General features: G+C 36.1%; 1 long non-coding RNA gene across 1 annotated transcript in view; it reads right to left on the reverse strand.

Moving 5' to 3' along the window:
• Positions 1 to 19,899, reverse strand: part of LOC106018470 (uncharacterized) — a 319,103-nt gene that overhangs the window by 70,852 nt on the left and 228,352 nt on the right. Inside the window, exon 7 of the long non-coding RNA XR_011803780.1 lies at positions 15,574 to 15,734. This is a non-coding gene — a long non-coding RNA (uncharacterized lncRNA). The remainder of the gene's footprint in view (positions 1 to 15,573; positions 15,735 to 19,899) is intronic.

The following is a 19,899-nucleotide window of genomic DNA, read 5'->3' on the forward strand; positions in this document are numbered from 1 at the left end:
TTTGAAAATAACACCACACATGCAAAAACCTTGCTTTATCTCTAAAAGATGATCTGTGTCAACAATTAAAAAACATATCAAGAAACTCTGATTTTCTGATATACATTTTCCTGTATGATTCTTAAGAAACTGCACATTCACTTGGTACAAAGAAACGCATGGAGGAAGAGGACATGATATCTATGGAATGGCTCTATGATGAGTTTCACCATCTTGTTTTATGAGCAGGAGTGGATTGGCTCTATCTTTAACTGGAGTTCATAACTATTGCTCAGATGTAGTAACAACCAAACAAGCTCACCTGCAACATTGATAATCTCACAAGCAGGCTATCACAACTACATGAATCCATTTTAAAATACATTTAACTCTGGTGCTAGCTATAAATACACACTGTACATTTTTATCTGAGGTCAAATATCTCTGCGATTTTGTTTGTGTATCTGTTAATATGGTTATAGTATTAGAAGACTCTCTGAAAACATATTGCTAACGCACCACCCAGATACACATTGAAATGAAAATCAATATATAAGGTACTTCCTGCCAGGGTCCTTGTGACTCAGAACAAATATTAAGCCTTATATCAACTCCAGTAACATTTTTATTTAAACCATACTTTTTAATAAAAATGAACAGTTGCACAGATATCAAGTGGTGTATAAGTACAGTAAAGCACAAGTAACTGGGGGAAAAAAAAAAAAAAGAATCAGCATCCAGCCCATCTTGGTGACTCATGCTCACGTAAAATGATGGTGCAATGACCCCAGTTGCTTCTGAAAAGGTGCTTGCAATGTTTTTGACTGCAATGGAATCAGGTGCCAAGAAAAACATTAACCAAAAGTTCCAGTTACCTTCAGGAAGGTAATCCAAAGTGCTTACTAGACAAGATCACAGCTTATTAGTTTGATGTTATTTTCCCCCCAAAAAATAAATGTAAATTTCTGGCTGAGGTTGAACTCCACTCAATTCATTTCACAGCTGGGATTTGAAAGAGCACCAATGACTTGAATGTGCTTGGCTGGTCAAGACCAGGCCAATCCCCTGGCCTGAAATTACTGAAAGAAATTCACTCCCTGGATTTTTCCAGGTAAGCTTTTCAGAGTTAAACACATGGGTCTAGAAAGGTGAATCCAGAGGAATCATCCTCTGTTTCATAAACATTATTATTGTTTCCTCAGTCAGATATTTACAGGATGTAAGAGTAGTCAGCATGATGTGCTGCTTCAGGTAGTCCTCAAAAAAAAAATTTCAAGCTCTTCCAGTTTGCTGCTTTTTAGCAATTTTAACACAGAAAAGGATAATAAACAATACTGTGAATAACCATAACAGATACCCTGATAGCTGTTATGCCAAAATTAACATGATTGATTGGATAGTAATTTGCACATTGTGGGAAAAATATTGCAAATATTGTTCCAAGGAGAAAAGAAAAAGATATGTTCAAAGACATTGTAGTGTCCTCAAGGGAAAAAAAAAAATAAATAAAAATGCAACAACTTGGTAAAAACTTGGGTAACACAAGCTTGTGTTAAACAAGATTTTTGTTTGTTTGTTTTTGTTTTCTGAAGAAAGAAGTAAACATTTTTAAACATGAATAGTTTGCTTTGTAAGCATTTGATGGTAAGCTGAGAAAGTAGTGGAAATTCTGATAAAAATCAGTAGTTGGTAAAGAAGCAAGACAGAACAGACAACTGTTAATACCATTTATAACCTTCAGTATTTCATTAAAATGATAAATGTATAGAAAATTTGAAATAATGGGGACAGAAAACAGCTCTAATTAACTGAACACAGATACTAGATTTTGATTTTCTTCTTCTGATTTAGGTTTACCATTACTGATTTCAGGGTTGCTAACTATAAGGCAAGGTTGTGGACAACTGTTTTTATTAGAATTGTAAATTTTCTATACACACACTTGGAAGAGGATCAAGATCGTATTCTATAAATATATCAGACTCTTTACACTATTCAAGCATGTAGTCCAACTATATTTTGTGTGTTGATATTTCTGGCTACTTGGTTATTTTTAGAAAACTGGTTCTTCATTGTTACTGACTTGAGCTGTGCGCAATAAACCAAGGACAGACTGGAATCAAGAGCCAACCATATTCAATTCATTGAGCCTGTGGTAGCACACTTTTCTTCTCTCTGCATTTTCCCACCTTAAATGCAACCAGTGCTGACAGCTGAGAAGATTCACGTTTTCCTAGTATCTTGAAAACAATATATAAGTGCTATGTGATTATTAATAAAATGTCAGAGAAAATATCTTTGACCTTTAAATATTTATAGCTAGGGAGACAGACTTGGTGAGCCAGAGATAGCATGCATTGATGGGACCGGCTGGAAGAAATAGGCATGTGTTGAAGCTCAAAAACTCTCCAACAGATCTGATGAGCAAAAATTTCCAGCAAAACAGAGGGTACACACAGGTGCTGTTCACCTAGTTATTTTTTCTGCTTTCCCTCTGATCTGATGAGGCCAAGAACAGGTGTTTTTTAAATGTTTTTCTGTTTTGTTTGTTTGTTTTTGCAGATAGTCTAATAAGAGATATTAACTGTTCCTGTGTAGTGGATTCTGTTACATCTTCAGGCCATTATCACAGCTACAAAATAACTGACTGTTACATATTCATCATCTGCATGAGTCTGATTAGAAATTCAAGTGGAGATGCCTAGAAATCAACAAAGGATAAACAAAAAGATAGATGACTGTGTGTATTTCCAAAGTGTAATTCCAAAACAGATGCACCAACTTAACGTCCTGTGTCTAAAACAGTTTTGATTAAACACTGAGAAACCAATCCTATACACTAGCAAATAGCAGATAAAGTCCTTAAGTTAACTCTGCATTTTCTGAAAGCTTTGTTTGTTTTGTTTTGTTTTGTTGCTGGGTTTTGTTAGCTTGTTTATGGTTTTGGTTTTAACAGTAAACCTCAGTCCTCTTTTGATAAGGTAATATAGCTACTTTAGATTAGACTTAAAAAAATAATAATAACAATAAAAATAATACTGTGTAATTTGTAAAAATCTCTCTTAGGTATATATTCTATCCTACCCTATTGTATCCTATCCTATCTGGAGAAAGCAACCAATTCATCTTAAACATTCCTTCCAGCATTCTGAATCCACAACACAGGCTTTTCAATGATTTCTTTGAAAATTGTTTGTAACAAATATTTAAGGCATTTTCTCAGCAACAGGATGTTCCACTTATTTTTCCTACCCTCTCTTATTTTATGAAAAGGATGAGCTTGCATCACAGGAGGAAATGATGTGCCTGTCTGTGGCTTTTTTTTTTTTTTTCCCTTTCTGCCACACTCACTATTTGTTCTCTCATTGATTTATTCTACCGGAGGGCAAACATATTGTGCAGAGCTACTTGTGATGCTGTGCCACTGAGATATTTGCTTCTGAGCATGTTATAAAATTGTTGATACTGCCCTAAGGGTCAATGCTTGTCCTCCAAGGAGAAACTTTTCTGAATTTCAGGCCAATTATGTCTGATTTCCTTAAAATTTCACAAGACCATCATCTGTTTACTACACTCTTTCTCTTGATTTACTCCAGGTGGTGGACTACTTCAGATGCCACCTATAAGGTCAAGTTGATTTATATGTGGAGTCTAAGTACACTAAGTAAGAGAATTTCTGTGACTGTTCTAGTTTTTAGACTATTTTTTACACTTACAGGTATAAAAATGTATATACATATTTATGTATATTTTTATGTTGGTGCATAATTTTTTTTAAACTATGAGAACAACTTGTCTTTTGAGCAGCACCTGTGTACTGTAGTGCTTTATTTGAAACAGTTGGGTTGGTGTTTTTCAACTTCCTGTATGCATTTTGCTGCAGAAAACTGTATAGCAGCTGCTACCTCAGTAATGTTTCTAGTCAAGGAGAAAAAGTATTCTAGTCTGCATTATCTAAACAAGCACATTCCATAAACCGTAAGATTAATAAAAAATTAAAGTCTTGAGAGATGAAAAGCTCTAGTAAGTATTTCCAATGGTTAACACTTACCCCTTTAACCCATATCTGGAAAAAAAGAAAGTATTTGAAAGCACAAAGCTTTCAGAATTTCACTATGTTTGTGTTTATTTCCTCAAAATGGTAGCTTTGTGCTCCCAGTACAAATACTATACTGGGATCCTGGGCCATTGCTGAGGCTTCTGGATATTAATGAAATACAAACAGCCAGGGAAGTGGCAAGAAAAGAGATTTGCATCCATAAACTGGTAGAGGCACATAATGAACATCTTACAATGCTTACCATAAAATAAAGAATTGAAAAACACAAAAAATTGCTTTATACTATCAATATATTTCCTTCTTAGAAGTGAGCACTGTGAATCATGAAGGCTGGTGTTATTAAAGAAATGATCTAATAAACTAGTGGAGATAATTTAGGGTCTTAAAAGAAAGCTCTCAGCAAAGCTACTAATTTGCATGCTGAGTGCAGCACCATAGTAGAAATGAGAGATGTAAGAAAGGGAACATGCCATGGCTAGGGAAAAGGTGTTAAAATTTTAGGGCTTAACTGTATGCTAAGATTTAGAAAGGGAGCTGGGAAGCTGGAGGAGGGGGTAATGGAAAAAAAAAAAAATTTTGAAAGCTTTCACTTCATATTCCTACAACACAGTTCTTCTGAAATGTCTAGCCAGTTAGAGAATGTCTGCCCTGAAAATGGGTTACTGTAATTTCAGCATGAGAGGACAGCAAAAGGGAGGGCAGGAGACAGAAGTAGGCAAGGCATGTAGAAACATATTTGTATTCTGCTTTTGAGTCTGTGCTGTTGGCAGTTCTCCTGTTGCTTCACTCTCTGCATTACCTCTTGCTGGGACTGAGCTGCCTGTTTGCCTGTGTCTTCTGCTGCTCTCATTTGTGTTGCCAGTGCACAGGTCAGAACGCTTCATCTGTTCTGCCATGCTCTTGGATTCATAAGTCCTCCTGAGAATGATAGGTGGGCCAGGACATTCAGCAGGATGCCAATAATAGGTTATGACTGAGTTGTCTGAGATTTGTGGGTAGGTATACTTCAAATATAGTTTAAGGAGCAACTGGTAGCTTACTTAGATACAATAATTTAGGAACATGCAGCAAATATGGAGATGATTTTCCTATGCCACAACTAAGAGAAAAAAACTTAGATAGAATATCACTGAAAAAAAAACATGCATAGAAAGAAAAAGAGGACTTCTGTCATTTCTAAAGATATTTTTTCTTTGAAAAGGTGAAAATTTCTGCCTTATATCTTCCTCCTTAGAAGTCCAGACCAAACTTCAATAAGCTATTGGTACTGCCAATAATACTAATTAAGCTACGATTCAAGCAGGAAGGGGATTACTCAATTTTAAATTCTCTCTCACGTTGATATCTGACTTTATTATGTGAGACAACATCTTTCTGTAATGTATATTAGCATATTTCCCCTGGCTTATGTGAAATTATATCCAACCCATCTATGGATCTGATCTGAAAAAGTGGTAAAAGAGTAAAGCAAGAGAAACAATAAAATAAGAGAGAATTAGTGAGACTGTAATCATAAGGAAACATGCTATTCAGAAAGTGCAGTCACTGTCTCAGCATAATACTGGAAGGAGGATCCCTAACACAACCTGGGGTTGTGAAGCTCTTTGCTGTGTGGTAGTTAAGGGTCGTCCAAGGATCCACACAGGAAAGTGACTTAAATTTCTGATTAGATTAGGCCTCGTGCTCATCAGAAGCATCTCTTTCTTAATAGAATTTGTCTGTAACACAGCCTAAGAGGGCTATTATTAAAAGATTAGGCTGCCTCCATCCTCTTGCTTAATTAATTATTCAGTTTAGAAGTGAAACTCCCTGGTCCCCAGTCTATCAATGATATAACACATTACAATATCTTATTACAGTCGGGCTGGTCAGCCTCCATGAACACCTGGGTATGAGCAAATCATTCTGCGAGCAGTTCAAGATTACAGTTGAATAATTTTCATATTAAAAACCGCACCAAGTTGACCATGAAAAACAAAAAGCCACACATTTTATTCTAATTCTTTAAGATGACAACAAAGCTTGGTCAACTTCCTTGGGAGAAGGATCTTGGACTAGCACTATCCTTCTCTAGAAAATAAGCGTCAGTTGAAGGGAACTTCTAACTGGAAGCTTTAAGTGAAACTTCAGTCTAAAAAAATGGTTTATGATGTTTCCAGATGGAATTTTGCATTACAACAAAGAAAGAGCATAGGTTGGAATGAATGAGGCAGTGCATACATCTTTAGATAGCCAGTGGCACTTAGTAAGAGCATTCATGGATTAATTAGATGACACCATCCAAGTCCTGACTCTAAACAGTGCAAAGCTGGGATTTAACTCTTCATTTTCCCAGCCTCATGCGATGTTGTTTCCACTAGACTGCTGCCTTGATTTCTCACAACAAAACAAAAGGCCTTGGCTTCCTTGTGATTTAGCATGAGGACATTTTTTAAAACTTGCATATTTTCATTAGGTTGGCAGGCCTTTCACTCTGGCTTCCTAGCCAACGTGTTTTGTTGGGAAAGAGCAGACTTGGAGAAATGAGAACCTCTAACTGCTCGGTTTCAACTTGTGGTGAACACAAAGCTACATACTGTGTCAAATGAAGGAAAAAGTCTTGTTTCTATGAGGACTGGCCTAATTTTATTCTAATTACTCAAGTGTATTTTCTGGAGTACTCACAGATGAAACATGAATAAGTACTAGAAGAAAACTAAAAAGTAATCTCCTTTAACATTGGACTTTATTTACTTTCTGGGGTTCTGAATTTTGGCAACCAGACCAACATTTTTAGCCACATAGATATAACACTAAGATGAAAATGCTTTCAATACTGTGCTGTAAAAATGGGAGCTTGAACTTTAAAAGATACTTGATGGATGGAGAGAGGGGTAAAGGAATGGATTAAACACCACTTTATCATCAAGGTTAACAGAATGGTGCCAGTTTGGGGAATCTTTGGAAGAAAATCCTATTTTTTATGAGACTTAATACTACCCATCAGCAATGAACTAGAAGATCATCTATCACATGTACTTTGTTGCTTTTTTCTTCTCTTCCCAGAGGAAGAACTGCATTTGTATTTTTTTTTTTTTAAGTTTTTATTTTGGAGAGGAGAGGCAAGGATTTGTTTTGAAAAGGTTGCTACTGCACTTTTATGAGAAAAGGAGTTGGTAAAGGAAAGCCACTAAATCAGAAAATGGGAGGGTTTAGGATGAGCTTAATCCTAAGGGAGGCCAGAGTACATCTCTGAAAATAGTCATTGCCTGACATCTTTATATGGACATTGCTCACTTGAAATTTTCAAATAATGTTATGCTTTCATAATACTTGCTCACAGCCACCAAAAAAAAGAAGGGGATAACTGTAACTGCCTTTTTTTTTTTTTTTTTTTTTTTTGCCATTGGTGTGACAGCCAGCACCAGGTCTCAAGTTATTTCAATATATCAACACACTGCTATATCAATGCCAGTAAGTAAAATATATAAAGGGGCTAACAAGTTTAAGTTATTTTCTGCTGACAACTATCTCATGTGAAACTATGCATAGCTAATACATAATTGTCTACATCTGACCACAGCTCCTTCTAATTCCCATACCAGTATTTTATCTGCACAGATAAGCCCTTGTGACAAGGTTCTTCCAAGTCCAAGGAGAAGATCTGTCAGTTTTACACAATCTAATAAAATTTTGTATTTGGACCTGCAATCCTTCATAGGAAAGAACAACCTTAATCTTGGTGAGGCTCTTAAGTCTTTCCATTTGCCGGTTGCTTTTCTTTAGTCAAAATTATACTATTTCCCTACCTCAGAAGGTGGTTATGAAGATGATTCATTAATGTTTGAATAATCTCAGATATTCTCAGAGCAAGGTGTAAATATAGATATTTATAAAGAAATGTAAATCTAAAATAAAAGCCTTTCCAGATTCAAGTCAAATATCACCAGCAACTCTTGTCCTCCTAGTTCTGTTTCTCTCTGAAAAAGCAACAAAATTCATCTTGCAACATGCACATAAAAATATTATCATAAAAAAATGTTACTACAATATACCAATTTTTCCCATTTCTGCCAAGAAAAACCTGTGTTGTCCTAGCAATATTTTTATTATTTTTGTCCTACCATGTGTTTGTCATTTCTGCCAACTTTGCTGTTCTTAATTTGAAAAAGACAGACTCATCTGGAAGACACTGTTCCATGTATAGAAAAACACCACATATGCTTAAATTTTGACAGCTTTAGTACAACAGAGTGGGCTATAGGATGAAAAGTTTTCTAAAAATTTAAACTCCTTTCCTCTAAAACCCTTAAAATGATTTATGTACCATCTAAATTTCAAGAACACCAAGGGAACCTCCCCTTCTGCCTGCTAAACTTGCAATAACCTCAGGTCAGTGTAGACAAGAGGTTTGTATTGGAATGCCAAGACAACAGGAGCATTAGCAATGTGTCTTTCCAATATGGAACATTTATTCTATATCCATCATTTTAAAGGGAGAAAGGAAAAAAAAAAATCAGGAAAAAAAATCTTCAGCAGCAGAAGGAGCACATTTTCACAAAGCTCCAGTAAACAAGTTTTACCAGTATATTTTTTTGTTGTTGTTTGTTTCCTGATAAGACAAATTTAACTTGACAAAACATACTCTTACAATGCAGATTTAAAAATGCATATTTGAAACTCTCCAGATTACACAAAATTATTCTGGATTTTAACTTGAATTGTATTATTCAGCCATATTTTAAAGTTTCTTTGCAATGTTTTTGACTGGAAGTGCACACTTTTTCACTAAAAGTTCTCATAAAAAATAATAAAGCTACTTCCCAGAGAAGACAAATTTAAAATAAATAAATAAATAAAAATAAAAAAAATACTTGATGGGATAATTGTGATAAAACTTCAGAACTACAAAACACAAGTCTTCCTTTTCAGAAACTTCTTAGGACTTTGACCAAAGCAAAACAGATTACGGAGATAACACAAACAAGGGGGAAAATGCAACTAAGTATTCACATGAAACACTTCTTAGTCCCAGTGCAGAATAATTTTTCCTGGATTCATAGACTTCGGTATATTTTTCTATTAAAGTGCTTTTTGACAAAGCCTTTTACATAAGCTACCTGTTTTCATAGATCTTATTCTTTCTGGAGTGAAACTATCTGTTTTGTAAGTTATAGAGTTGGGCAAGTCTGGTTCAGCAGAATTGGAAAAATCAGACCTCTAATTTATGTGCATGGCCAAACTGGACAGTCATATATCAAAAACCATGGTACTTTTCTACCTCTAGTAATGACAAATAATATAGTCTAGATAATCTATCTGATGAACAAAAACATTGATATATATATAATCTTTTCCTTGAGAAGAGCTTGAAGAAATTTGGAAAGAGACATTATCTTTAAAATGAGATGTAGTCCAATGTCACAGAAAATTCCATTTTTTAAAAATTTATTTATTTTTAATTAAGCTTAGTGTGTGTAAATCATCATGGATATTTACCTCCCATCATATTCCTTGGAAAAAATACACAGATTTAACTGATTTGAGTCTTTAAAATGGCAGGACTACTTAGAACTTTTAAAAGTCATTATAGAGTGTTCTCAAGGCAACACGTTTCTTTAGTGCTCCAGCTGAACATAGATCACAATTAATCAGTTTGTTAATGAATCTTGAATTTTCCAGTGACAGAAAATCTTCTGAATTTTTAGTGGGGACTTTTTAACTTTTAGACTTACGTTTAAGAGGTGAGAAATAACTACAAATGCCTCTTCAGCACTGTTACCATACTTTGCTTGGACGATTGTGCTTATTTGTAATTCAGAGTTGTTTCCATGCTCCCACTACACTAAATCATTTTAAAGAAACCAAGTTTCAGTGGGTTATTTTTATTGTTTATAGGAAAAAAAAATCTCATTAGAAGATTTTACTGTTCAATGCCACTTCCCAATGAAAAGCAGATAAACTCAGCTTACATTCTATATTGAATAGCTAAGATATTACCACTGTGGATGAGAATTTAATTACCCACAGGTTTAACTTTACTATTGTTTCCCAAAGTAATTAACTAAACCCTCTTGAGGATTATATACATATTTAAGAGTTTTATCATACTACATGAGGCATTAAATCTAAGCATTATGTGTCAAGTTATCAATTACAGCATTTATAAATGGATAACTATCATCATTACTCTGTATATATAAATAGGGCTAGGCTAAGTCAGAACTTCCCATCCTGTAGAATAATCCAAAGCTATGCTAATTCTAAAACCAAATGCCAAAGTAACAAATTCATAAATATATGTCCTGAAGAAAAAACAAACAAACGAACAAACAAACAAACAAACAAAAACCATTTATTTTCAACCCTACTGTCTTATCAAGTCTCCCTGCATGAAGTTAGTAGCACATAATTGTTGAAGCAATTGAAAGACTCCACCCCAAAACAATGATAGAACTGATGCACTTTCACACTGGGATTAATTAGACACTTCTGGTGATGGGTTACGCTTATCAAGCAGATGTTTGACCACCTACTGAAGTGTTCTCTATACCACTCTAAGCACAGTGGTATATTCCTAATTTGGCTGGTTACTAGGATGAAAAATATCCTTTCACAGCACAGCTCTGAAGATACTTTTAGCTTCTGCAGTCCTAGATAGAACCCCTAGCTCCCACTGACTTCAAGCTTGTCTTCTGCTAGTGTCAGCTGATGCAAAAAGAAGTGCCTTGTTTCAGGAATTATCCATAAGCTAAATGAAGGCACTTGTTTCTCAAGCAGCTGAAACTGTCTAACCTGTTAAGAAAAGGTATTGCTGTGACATGGCAGTAGCCCTTTCTGTTCCTGCAATGCAGCTTTCAGAAAGACAACCCAAACACAAAGATCAAGCACCTGAGCAGCCCTAGCCCCTGTTTGAGGCAGAATCCATGCTGGGGTCTGTCTTCTGTGTAGGTGCCCTGATTCTATGGACTGGCTCCAGTCCCTAGCTCTTTGTGAGGGAGCTCCCATCTCCTGAGCACCCCAGTAGCCACAATACCTATCATGGATCACAGAAGTACAGGAGCCCCCTAAATGTCTTTGAAACCCAGACAGGTTTCACTGTAGGGGACTCATGCTATTTATCTAGTTTTTATTAATTTTCTAAATTTGAGATCCAAGCTGTTTTCATCTTTTGTCTCTCTCTTGTGAGTTGAGATGTACAGTTTAGAAATGAGACATGGTGCTTTGGAGGGCAGCTTTGCAATTAACCATTTGAGTGCATGGTGAATTCTGTTGAAACATCACATTTGTTTAAAAAGAACACACCCCACAATAGATAATGCATTATAACAACAAAATTAATCTTTCTTTGCTTTCTTGTTTCTTGTGTTTGTTTTTGATAAAAGGACACTTTCATGTCGATCAGAAGCACTTCTGTATTCATATCGATACAGATCTTTCTCCATCCCCAACCCCCACCCCCTTTTATTTTTCCCTTTCTGCCTTTAATGAAAGAAGAACGAGACAGTTTAGATTTTATTACCATGGTCACTGCTGAAATGTGTATTAAATTAGAGATGTGCCAGTGCTAGCATTTTGACAATAATTCAGACAGTTACAGAACCACTACAGACATGTCAGTCTCTTCTCTCTGCTTAACATCTGCTTCAATAAATCCAAATCAGATTCTGCCTAGCCAAGTCCACAGTGAAACCTACAAACTTAAAGCAATACCGTTCTAAAATACCTCTTATTAAGATAATACATCGATAAATACAGAAATATGCATAAGAAATGATGCTTCCCAGACCAAGTAGTAGTCACCATTACATAATTGTTATCTGCAATATTCGAGTGCTTTAGTTTTTGAGCCACTCACTTTTTTTTTTTTTTTCTTTATTTTTCAGAAGAGGATAACAATAAAGCACATACTTAATTTTCCTGTTGAGTTATCAACAGAGTTAAAATGTCTTCGGGTGTTTATGTGAACATATATGCATATGCACACACACATACCTCTAAACCTAATTTCAGTTTTTGAGAGTGGGACATCACAGAATCTGTCTAACCCCTCCCAGCCAAAAGTAAAATAGAACAAAATGTTAAATGTCAAATCATAATATATTGCTGGCATGGAAACTTTGAGAAGACGGGAGAAAAATATTCACCTCACAGCACCAGGGAGATGCTATTTAAGTTTATCTGATTTGCTGTCATTAGCTGTATATTGTAGCTATACCCTTCGCTTACTACGTATGATACAGTTTGTACATAACGTTTTCTTTGATTGATCTTCTAGAGAATTACATCATTGTGAGAAGTGAAAATGACCATGGTTTTGTGCACCAGAAATTGATCTGCAACTATTCAAGAGGTAGGTACAAGACTGAAATGTCCATGTGACCTACAGCAAAGGAAAAAGTCAGAGAGCTATTGACAGGCAAAGGCAAGCTGAAGAGGCCACAGGGACTGATGACACCATAGCGATCCCTCCGGGCTACTAGGCAAATAGTCACAGCCACAATAAGTGACACATGGCAACAAATCTGTCTGCGGATGGCAGCAGGATTTCAGTTTGCTCCTGAAAGGCTAGCCACAGGTTCAGAGGCATCAAAGGCATGTTCAGAGGAGCACTGAGCTGAACATACATGCGAATGTGCTTGCACACTTCTTCCCTGCCAGCTACTGGAGAAAACAGGGGCTGGGTTTAGATCAGGAACATACCAGGTGCAGCAGTGAAAACAGACCCAGCTGTAGCTCCACAAGGGAAAATTTTTTGCCCCAACAGGATGGGTAGGAATTTTCTTGAGTATCTCTCTCCTGGCAAACACATTGGTAATCATGGTTACCATGTGCTAGTAAAGAGCAACTACCTTGCAAAATACAGAGTCTTTTTTAGACTAAGTATCTGAAGGGGTGAAATTCCTCTGACCTGCACTATCATTTGAATTCAGACATTTCTCCTCCCTGCATAATTTGCTGCACACACACACATTTCCAATTTAAGTGTCACATATGAATGTACAGCTTTATATGGTGACCATAATACTTTGTGATCATCAGAGATTGATTTATTTTCCACTCCCCCCATCCCCCAAGGCGTTTTATACTCAAAATCCTTTTTAAGGCCTGTAGCAAATTGCTGCAGTTAGAAAAGTAAGTTACCATAAATTTTGAGACTGGGTGAAGAAGTGTTAGCTACAATTCTGTGGTGCTATAAATACTCACATTTACCTGCTTTGAATATGACAAGAGTGGAATAAGTCATTCCCATCCAGGGAAAGATTTATGAGAATCAGGTCTGTAAGGACTTCAGTTTTTCTCAGTTCTGCCCTGATGACTGACTAATGCCCAAGCCTATGTGTTTTCGCTAACACAACCACCAGTTAAGGACCTTTCTCTACTGAGCAGCATGGGGGCATGTTAGAAATGCCAGGTGAGAGAATAAGTCATGCAGAGCATGACTTATCTGGCCCCCAGAGCAGTGTCATTAACCTAGTGGGGTTAGAGTGGTACTGAACAGCCCAAGGACAACAGCATGGAGAACTGGCTGTGTTGCTCCTGCTTCCTGCCCTTTGCACGGTAAAGATGCATCCAGTCCTAGTCAATTGACTAGTCACTGGACATAGCCCTCTTCAGGGCTGATGCTCCTCCAAACATAAAACATATATGGGAACACAACATCTTAAGAAAACATAACATGTTTTCTTAAGAAAATTGCTCAGGTCCATGATGGAAAACCTGGACTTGGAGAGGAAGACATTCATGAGCCAGTATCAGGGTCCAGCCCCGAGATGAGGTAAGCTCCTGTATCTAATGACTATCTTCCATATCCTAGGTGGTAACTAGGCCACAAAGCTGCTAAATATTCTTGTATAACTTCCATTTCCCCATATAAACCTTTGAAATAACTTGTTTTCTTTGTATTTTAGATAGGGAGGCCTTTTTACACCATCAAGAAATCTGTTCCCACCCCAGCTCTGTTGATGAGATGCCCAGCGCTTGTGTTATATTGAGAAGTCATATAATTGAACTACCCATTGAGTTACAGGTTAAAAAACAAGAGCAAGAACAACAACAAAACCAAAACAACAAAAACAACAACAAAACCCCTTTACAGGATTATATGGAATAACCTTTTCACCTTTTACCATCTAGAGACATGTCTAGAGACAAAAAGGATTGTGGGAGGGCAGGAGAAGACAGTGGGTCATTGAGGAAAAAAGAAATTCCTTGTCTCTCCCCTGCTAATAATGTGTTTAAACCAAGCAAGAAATATCTAGAAGTAGCTTGGTGGGAAGAAGTGCTAAGGCAGTCCAAATATTTCTCACTTTCTCAGATCAGCAGCCTGTACTTGGCTAACACTTTCACAGAGTGTTAACCAGTTATAAGGATAAGTATTCTTATCCACTGAAATGAAAAGTATTCCAGAATAAATTTATTTCTTCTTCTTCCATATAGCTCTGTAGCTTGCTGACCATGCCTTATACAGCCCTGTAGGGTGGAAGTAGTACCTATAGGCCATTACTGTCCCTTGTTTCAGGCACAGACTCAGAAGTAAATGATCAATAGTAGGAGATAAGTGTGGGCTTTCCAATTCTGCCTTTTGAGAAACATCTCTTGAAGGAACCATTGAACTTCCTTCTAAAAGTCATACAAAACACTTTTTCAACAATGATGAGAAAGAGGTAAAATAAAATGTCAGTGCTATAAACACAAAGCTAGAATGCATCCTCTCAGTTTATGTGCATGTTTATATTCTTCTCTTATGTTCATATTCTTCTCTTATTGCTTTTGAAATCCTTCTCTGCAAAAACAGGTTCTTCCCTCAAAAGTCAAACAACAAAAAAAAAGTCTTCTTTGAATCCAACTCTGGAGGTAACAATGCTTAAGCAGTTGAGGTAATGGAATTCTTTAATTATCCAACCTCTCCCACAGACTAAATGCACAAAATTATAGACAGATTAGAGAAGTAGTGAGAAACCAGCCAGCTGAATTTCAGCTTTTTTTCTTTCTTTGCGATAGGATAGAATATGGTAAAACCATCTGTAAATGCACTTGGATTTCAGCACAGAAAGAATCAGAATTCATTAGAGGATATTTTAAACACATTAATGTCTTGCCTTGTTTTGTAAAAAGATATTTTTATAAAGGTTCTTAGACTAACACTATGATGCAGCAAATTGCCATGATATCAAGGTCACTCATTTGATAATGGACTCTTCACCTGTTTCTGCATTTAAATCTATTTCTTTCCTCCACAACAGCATAAATGGAAATTTGAACAAATCTTTTCTGATCATAATTTGAGGTATCCATATATTCTAGGAATGCACACATGTATATGTATGTGTGTGTGTATTTGCATATACCTATAACTGAATAAAATATCTATGTATATATACAAGCATACAAATATATATATATTGGTGCTGTCATCTCAAATTCATGTGGAATGCAAAATGAAGGAGTTGGTAAATTAAGGCATTAAACAATTGCATACATTTTGCTTTCTGTTGCTAGGACACCACAGTCTCAACTCGAACTTGTTCCTATGTTAATGAACAGCCACTTACAGATCTGTATGATGTATGGCCAAGACCTCAAGCCCTGAGAGTTCATCTTCGTGTTGTCAACTGGGATTCCAGATCAGTCTCCTCAACCCTTATGCAACATGGGTGTTGGACTCTGGCAGAATTCATACAGCAGCTATTACTTTGCCTGTTTCTGAAAAAAACTACAAACAAACAAACAAAAATGTCAAGAGAAAACAGTCTATCTGTTTGGATGCTGTAGTGAAGACAATATATATATATTTTTTTTATACCTTGAAAATGTGATAACTGTGCTCTCCAGGCAGAAGCCAGCTAGTAACATAGTTCTGTGATCATTCAAGGAAGTATTAGACATTTTTAAATTTTTGGAGATTTTATAGATTTTATATATATAATCTGTCACTGAAAGATAACTTTCTACTTGAGCTCAATTCATCAAGTTTCTGTAAACAGCTCATGACCAATACAAAATCCACCAATAACACTACCTCTTCACAGTGAGTATTGAAGTTCAGTGCGTATAACAAGGCACTCACAACTTGGGTGGGTTGTGCCCAAATTAAATTTTACGTTTTAACCTAAATCCATGAAGTGCAGAATACATGAAATTGTCAAATTTTACAATGATAGGCTCACTGAAATGAGCATTGTACTACTGCTGTACAGTGCTGTGGCTCCTTTCTAGGAGCTAGGCCAAACTATTAGCCCTTAATTGAATGTGTAGTGTCCTTTCACTGTGTCAACACTGAAGTATTTTGAGTAATAGGATGAGTTGGTTTTGGCTTCTTTTCATTGCCTGGACCACATCTGGATCTATGAAGCAATGCTTTACATTATGAGGTAAAGGATTAGGGAATAAAGTCAGGCTACAGAGATACAACTGCCATGAAAGTTATGTCAGCACATACTTACTGACAAAAGGGTTTAGGAAAATGATGGCTGCCAGACTGAGCTATTTGTTATTGCGCCATGATGATAAATGTTGCAATCAGTCATTTTACTACCACCATACTCAACCCTAGGGACTGCATTTGTCAAGATCCAAAAATGAACACCTTAAGATGGAGTAGCTGTGAGACTAATTTTTATAAACATGCGTATAAATTATTTTTTCAGCCTGCAAAGTTGCAAAGGTGATCCATTCATTCCATCACCAAGCAGCTGAGATAAGACAATACAGCACATACTTCATATATTTCTTTGTTGTCTCAGTTTGACTGTTTACCTTGCACTGACACTTGCAGTGCCTAAACAGATATGGTCACTATTTCTATTTACTTAAATGACAAAATCCTCGTATCAAGTTTTCTGCCTCAGTAAATATTCGTGCTCTAATAAAAGACTAATCAATTATCCAATTGTCTGTGCTCCTTCTGCTCAACAAAATTTTGTGCTACAGATTGGACAAATGGCCTGGCATATGGAAAATCTTATCTCTGAAAGACTGACAAAGGCAGTAAAGGGTTCATGTATGAGGTAGACTGGCAGAGCCCTCTGGAAGAATTTTCCCATTTATAGCATGGGCTATAGCAGGGTTATCAGATCCCCAGTTCCATGGGTGCTGTGCATGCAAGTACCTCATATCCTGTACGACTTTGAGAGTCGAGACCAGAAAGAGTGCCTGAAAATTAGGTTCTATGGGGAGATTTGGGAACATAGACTGATACAAGTTTTAGCCTGATGCACCCTTCATTTTCTCAAAGCGCTTTGACAGGATTTTCCTGAACAAAAAAATGTTCAGAAATTGCTATTAACTTTACATCACAATCATCATTTCGTTTGCATTTGGCAGTAACTTACTACTTCAAACATTCAGATATTTTGAGTACAAGTAACTAAAAATCCATGAAGCACTGAAGATAGTTTTATGTACAAAAATTGCAGCACTGGTTACAATGAAGTGTATGACCACACTGAAGCCATGTGCAAGTTCCCTGCTGGTGATCACCTTTAGGAAAACACAGGAGTTAAATTAAAAGGGTGAGATATTCCTGAGAAGCTCCACAGTAACCCCATCCTTTTTGCAGTGTTAAGTATGGAAAATTCTGCTTTTGCTTCAGGTATTCATACATTTTCCTGAATGCAGACAGAACTGAAGCATGCTGCAGCTTCCAAGACCCATTCAAAACCAGAGTCCTTTAAAGAGAAGGGAAGATTCATATAATTGTGCAATTATTCTTTTGATCTTCCTTCCCCAGCACCAACTTCACAGGGCGAATCTGGGAGATCAGTAACATAATTAAGAATTTTGTTCTTTGCTTCGGTGGCAAAAACTCAATTGTCTTGGTTGAATATTTCATGACATTCAGGAGTAGTCTGTACAGAGCAAGTGCTGATACCACAACAGAAAGAAAATAATTAGATCAAAAATATTAATAATAATTTTCTTCCTTTTCACATGTTCCTTGAGCTCATGTTTATTTCTCAGAAATGTGCCCAATAAATTTAAAGTAACATTTTGCAATACTAGGATGTCATAGGACAACTGCAGGATTTAGTCGAAGAAGACAGAGTTGGAATATGGCCTGCAACTCCCTTGGAATCATTTCTCTCTTGAATAAGACGTTTAAGATCATCAGTTCCAATAATCCACCTACCATTAAACCATGAGCTAAAAAAAAAATAAAGATAAAAAAATAAATAACATAATGATAAAAATATAATAAATATGTACCCATACATTCCCCCAAAGTTGCATTGTTTTAAAGAGTGTCACATGCTGTTAGAGTTGTTATGTAGTTGGTCAAAACCAAACATTCCTCTTCCTGCCCATCTTAACTGGCTGTTTTCCAAAACTCAGAATAATTAATCTGTAATAATGCATTGAACCAAGAATTCTTCAAAGTAAAACAGGAATTTGATTTTAGGACGCTATAAGGACTATAAAATATATGTGCTAGATCACCTATGGAGCCTTCTTAGCTGCTTTTGTAACTAGCCATTGTTAAGGCTCAGGAAAAAGAATCAGAGAGATGCCACTGCTCCCAACACTCATTTTTACTCATTTTATAATACTTGGGAACTCAGTTTAAGTCCGTCCTTCAGAATTTCTTTAGGACTGACACAAAAAGAAACCTTCACATTATGTTTCTGGAAGGCTTCCAACTACCAAAATGTAAATATACCTTAAAACAGTATTCCCCTACCACAAAAGAGGCTAAAGAATAATCCATGTAGATCTCTTGCAAATGATTACTTTTGAAGAGCATAGTGACACTAACAGTCAGCTTGCTCTCTAAACAACAGCGGATTTGCCATGATAAGTGAGTATATACTGGGCACTATGTTTTTATCATTTCAGAATAGGTAGAACAATACTTCCTTTTTGGTTAAATTTAATAGGAGAACATGCTTAGTAATTCAGGTAGGATAGCATCATCTCCATTTTGTTTTCTGTTCTGCTATATTCAGCCTTCACATTGATTAGAATTCTGTGGGCTGAATTCTTGGTTATCTTTCAGAATTACATTCCTGATTAGCATGCTCTGAACAGAAGCAAAAGGTCCAATAGAAATATATATTTGAGCAGAGAGACAATGACAGGATAGCCACCATATGGGCAACATAATGCATTTAACAGTTATAGTACTTAGCATAAACAATATTGTTGAGTGATAATAAATAGATTCCGCTTTAATTGATATAACAGATAAAACCACTCTTCTGTCAAATTAAACTTTGGAAAATGAGTCCATCAGACCATTTAAAATACAGCATGTGTAGATTAAAGTTCATGTTCCAGATGGCCCACAATAACCACTAAAGGCTTCCAGCTATGCCTGAATTAACAAGCTACTATATACAATGCACACATTTGACATACTATGAATTAAGCAAATAATTATGGAGAAGAAAGAGGAAGAAATGAAGACAAAATGGGGGATGGGGAATATTCCATTAGCTGTAGGTATCTGGTCTAGACATCCAAAATATAAGGTTAATTCCCCTGATTTTTTTTTATTATCAGGAATGCAGGAATCAGTCCTACTGCTTTCTGGCTAAACTGTTTTCTTAGGGAATCAAAATTATGCTCTTTTTCTAAATTGCTCTCTCCAGAATCACACCTGGTATGACAGCTTAATCTAACACTTTCAAACTGGATAGCACCAATAATCATCTAAGACTTTCAAGGACCATCGCTAACAATGTTTTAGGTCATTAAATGTATTATTGGCAGATATTAATGGTATTTAGGCTAATGGGTTTGTCACAGAATCAGATTATTCTCCTTTATGTCACTTCAGAAGAGAGCAATGAATCCACAACAAAAAAATATATATATTTTTTCATTTTTCCCTGAATAACTGAAAATATTAGATGAAAATACCATTATTATCACAAGAACTT

Source organism: Anas platyrhynchos, chromosome 1, assembly GCF_047663525.1.
Source record: "Anas platyrhynchos isolate ZD024472 breed Pekin duck chromosome 1, IASCAAS_PekinDuck_T2T, whole genome shotgun sequence".
NCBI lineage: Eukaryota > Metazoa > Chordata > Aves > Anseriformes > Anatidae > Anas > Anas platyrhynchos.